The sequence below is a fragment of the Rhinopithecus bieti genome, unplaced genomic scaffold (genome assembly GCF_001698545.2).
Source record: "Rhinopithecus bieti isolate Rb0 unplaced genomic scaffold, ASM169854v2 scaffold_15125, whole genome shotgun sequence".
NCBI classification, from domain to species: Eukaryota; Metazoa; Chordata; class Mammalia; order Primates; family Cercopithecidae; genus Rhinopithecus; species Rhinopithecus bieti.
Genome location: NW_016807984.1, coordinates 20,671 through 25,545, shown reverse-complemented (window position 1 = coordinate 25,545; position 4,875 = coordinate 20,671). Strand labels below are relative to the sequence as shown.

General features: G+C 51.2%; 1 protein-coding gene and 1 pseudogene across 2 annotated transcripts in view; both read right to left on the bottom strand.

The window, feature by feature from the left end:
- Positions 1–4,875, bottom strand: part of LOC108537312 (zinc finger protein 253) — a 16,336-nt gene that overhangs the window by 6,825 nt on the left and 4,636 nt on the right. The window lies entirely within an intron of this gene.
- Positions 11–2,272, bottom strand: LOC108537311 (transcriptional repressor p66-alpha pseudogene; annotated as a pseudogene). Its single transcript, XR_001887751.1, has one exon. The product of XR_001887751.1 is annotated as a transcriptional repressor p66-alpha pseudogene (transcript).

The window sequence follows — 4,875 nt, the reverse complement described above, 5'->3', positions numbered from 1 at the left end:
GCGTCAGTGTCCACGGTGAGCCGCCCGTGTGCCGGCAGGGGCCGAACAAGGGGGCCGGAAGCAGAACCAGCCCCCAAGGTCCACTTTTCTGCTGGTGTCGGGCAAACTAAAGGCAAAGAGAGAAAGGAAGAAAGCCCACGGGAAAGGTCCCCCAGCGATGATCCTTGTCTGCCTATGAGGTGGCACCAGCCCCCCAGCCCTGATGAAACTTTGCAGCCAAGAATTGAGGTCTCGCCTCTGCAGCACGGCCGGTGCTTGCTCTTGGGACTGGCACGGTGTCTTCCCGAGCCAGCGGAGGGTGGTGCAGTGGGTCCTTCTAGACTGGGGGCCAGGTGGGGAAGGAGGGAGCCCGTCTTCCACGGGGCCTGGCTTGCACTATTTCCACGTGGCTGACTGGGGGATGGAGCGGGGTGGGATTATGTCCAGGAGGTACTCTCGCTGGCGGTCCACGGCCAAGGAGCTCTTGTGCACCACCAGGCTTGGGCTGACAAACGCAAGGGTCCCGCCTGTGCTGAGGGGCGTCTACTTCCAGTTTGGAGGTGCCGCTGCCCTTGACAGGTTCATTCGGAATGTCTGCCGGTCCTGCTGACCAGGGCTGTGGCCAAGGCTGAGTTCTGCAGTTTGGGTGACGGACTGAACGTATGCAGAACACCTCAGGGCGTCATGGCCGAACCCCGGGACAGCAGGCTAAAGGCCTGTGGCACAGCCCCGTTACTCTAGTCGCAGGCCTCTCCTGAGTGGAACGCCAACCTACGCCGGAGTTTTACGACCTGCTTCGGTGTGGGATGTGGGGCGGCGGCGGCCTCGGCCTTGGCCGGTGCAGCAGAGGCTGTGCCCTGCTGCAGGAGCTGCTGCTCAATCTCCTGCTCCTGCTGCAGCGCCTTCACGAAGGCGGCCTTCAGCCGGCTGGTGTGCTCCACCTTGAGCGCCTTCTTCTGGTTGGTCGTCATGCAGTTCTCACACATGATGGCGCCGCTCTTCTCCTCCCGCCAGTGGCACGTGAAGTCCATCTTGCAGTGTGCACACATGTAGGGCTCCCGGGACAACACAGCGGCGGCCAACATCCTGCCCGCTTGTGTCTCCAGTAGGTTCTACATCACCTCCTCCAGGCCGACCAGGTAGATGAACTCATTGTTGGGGGAGCTGGGCAGAAAGTTCATCTCCGGGGCTGGGGGCTCGGGTGGGGGCATCTCGAGTAGCGTCTTCTCCAGCTGTTTGCGCAGCATCAGCTTGGCGGCCGCCTGTCGGCTTGCTGAAGACTCGGTGGAAGTGACCACAGAGGCCACGCTAGTTGGGGTGGAGTTGTCCTGAGCGTAGGAGGCTGTCGTCCCCTTCAGTGATGCTGGGGTGGGCTGTGGGATGTTGACGAGCAGGCTGGTGTTGGGAACACTGGCAATGAGGATGAGGCCCTGCTGGACGATCCTCTGTCCCTGAATCTGCACACTGGGCACCGACGCCCGGGGGGCCAGAAGGAGGGGCGGTGGGCCTGTGCTGGAATGTTGCGTAATGCTGTGGATTTGCTGGGCCCCCCTGACGAGCGGGGACATGACGACCTGCGAGTTCGCCTGCAGCCCCAGCTCCAAGGACGCCTGCTGCCCACCTCGGACCTGGGGCGGGGATATGACACTGCCGAACATCCGAGCTGAAGAGATCTGGAGTGATGGCTTGCCAGCAGGAATGTTCTGGGTGCCCCGAACAAGCGGCGGAGGGGTGGTCACGGCGCTCCAGACAGAACCTGCTGGCTTCTGGGCGGTGGCTTCCTTTCGTATTTGACTCGTTCGCAACTTTTTCAACAAAACGAGTTTTGCTTCTTCTAACCTCAACTCTTCTTTCAGCTGCTTGAACATCCTTTCTCGTTCTTTCGGGTTGCTTTTCATGAGAGCCTCGGTGCTAGTCTCCAAGGCCACCATGATCAGCGCATTCTCTCTCGGGCTGGAGGGCTGCTCGTTGTGGGAGAGTACAATCACGTCGGGTGAGGGGGGTCTCCTCTCAGATTTCGTGTCACTGTATGAGGAGGGCATGTCCACGGGTCCATCGCCTACCAGACCTTCGCCTCTGCCCACGGCCACCGTCGTGGCCCCTGTTGCCCTCAGCAATCCTTGGGCTGGACCCGCTCCCGGCTCAGGTGTCACCCTCATCTCTTTGTCAGTGTTTAAATCTGAAGCCAACAATCCTCTCTCCATTTTTATTTTCTTGCTCTTCACGTCGTCCTCCGTTGCGTCCAGTTCAAGCGCTCGTTTCTGACTCGTCTTTGGCATGCTTCTTCGGTCATTCTGAACTGGCTTCGCGGTATGGGGTGCTGGTCCTACCAGTTGGTCATGGCCACAGTGACGTCAAAAGGCTACCTACTTGAGACGACGTGCTGACCAACCCAGCCGTGGGTCAGCCAGGTCCTGGGCAGCGCGCGGGGTAGTGGGGCTGCGGGTCCGGGGCCGCCGCGTGCTTGTTCCGGCTGTGGGGCCGCCCAGGTCCACCGCACTCGCTCACCTGTGCTCGCTCAGCCTGTCTGCTGGCCCGCCAGCACCACCGGCCAGATAATGCGTCCCGGGGCCGCACACATGGAGCCTGGCGCCGGCTCCATGTCACAGCCCAGGACATGCGCACCAGGTCAGTGCGCTCGGCCCGCGGTCCCCAAAACACTGGGGAGCTTTCACAGGCTACGCCACCCGCCGGCGCCCAGCTGGGCGGGGCCTTACACTGTGCTTTCTAACAAAAACTGAATGAAACTAGGAATTAAAAGCAAAAGTCAGATGGCAAATTCAAAAAGATGTGAATACAAAACACATTCTTCAACATATTCTTGCTCGGGGGTCAAAAAATTTCATTGTTCAAATTTGTCAATACAACCAACGGTTAAAAGCTACAGTATCAACACTGATAAAGTTGGATTATTTCCTTGAATGATACAAAAATATATTTTAAATAAAATACTTAGACAAAATGAACTAACAAATCTTTTAGAAAAAATACCAAAAAAAGCCGGGCGCGGTGGCTCACGCCTGTAATCCCAGCACTTTGGGAGGCCGAGGTGGGCAAATCATGAGGTCAGGAAATCGAGACCATCCTGGCTCACACGGTGAAACCCCATCTCTACTAAAAACACAAAAAAATTAGCCGGGCGTGGGGGCAGGCGCCTGTAGTCCCAGTCGGGAGGCTGAGGCAGGAGAATGGCATGAACCCGGGAGGCGGAGCTTGCAGTGAGCAGAGATTGCGCCACCGCACTCCAGCCTGGGCGACAGAGCAAGACTCTGTCTCAAAAAAAAGAAAAGAAAAAATACAAAAAAAAGACATGACACTGGTCTTGGCACCATTTTCTTAGATACACCATTAAATGTATGAGCAACAAATAAAAGAACAGAAAAGTTTACACTATACTTCAAAATTTCTGAAAGAAAAAATTTCAAGAGTGACAACGTCCCTTAGAAAGTGGCTGAAAACATTTGCATATTACTTGTTAGAGGAGTTACTATTCAAAATATATAAATGACTCTTTAAACAGTAAAGTTGAATAAGTTGATTTAGAAATGGACAAAAAACTTCTCAAAAAAATACACAAATGGAAAAATGCACTTGAAATGACACACAAAATTACTAATTTGTAGAGAAATGAAAAAAAGAAACATGATAACATACAAAATCACCTCACACCCATTAGAGTGGCCACTATAATTTTTTTTAAATACACCAAATCTGTTGATGATGCAATAAAAATGAAATCCACGTTGACTGGTGGAAAATAATTTTGCAGCCATTATTTTAAAATGTTATAAATGTTCCTCATTTATAAATCTATATCCAAAATACGTAACACAGGCCAGGCGCAGTGGCTCAAGCCTGTAATCATAGCACATTGGGAGATCGAGGTGGGCAGATCAAGTGAGGTCAGAAGTTCAAAATCAGCCTGGCCAACATGGTGAAACACTGTGTCTACTAAAAATGCAAAAACTGGATGGGCGATGTCACGTGCACATAATCCCAGGAACTTGGGAGGCTGAGGTAGGAGAATCGCTTGAACTCAAAAGGCAGAGGTTGCAGTGAGCTGAGATCACATGACTACACTCCAGCCTGGGTGACAGCATGAGACTTGATCTCAAAAAAATAAAATAAAAAATAACAAATAACAAAAGAAACAAAATATGTAACACAGGACCTGGAAGACACATTTGAAAATCCATGTTTATTGTACCAGTATGCACAAAAGTCAAAAGGCTGAAGCAACCCAGATGTCTCTTGATTTATAAACATACCAAAAAATGTAACATATACATATGATGGAATATTATTCCACCTTAAAAAGAACAATCTTGTCACATTTTAAAATGAACATTGAAAATATGTCACCTGAATTAAACCAGTAACAAAATTATGGATACTGTATGATTCCACTTATATGAGGTATCTTTATTTATTTATTTTTTTTTGAGATGGAGTTTCACTCTTGTTGACCCGCCTGGAGTGCAATGGCACAATCTCAGCTCACCACAACCTCCACCTCCCAGGTTCAAGTGATTCTCCTGTCTCAGCCTCCCAAGGAGCTGGGATTATAGGCGTGTGCCACTATGCCTGGCTAATTTTTTTGTATTTTTGGTAGAGACAGGGTTTCTCCATGTTGGTCAGGCAGGTCTCAAACTCCTGATCTCAGGTGATCTGACTGCTTCGGCCTCCCAAAGTGCCGGGATTACAGGCATAAGCCACCGCGCCCAGCTATATGAGGTAGCATAAGTAGTCAAAAATCATAAAAACAGAAAGTTGAAGGTTTGTCTGTCAAGGGCTGGGGAGAGGGTAAAATGAGCAGTTGTTACTTAGTGGAATTAAGTTTTAGTTTTATAAGATGTAAAGTTTCTAGAAGTCTTTTGCATAACAATGTGAATATAC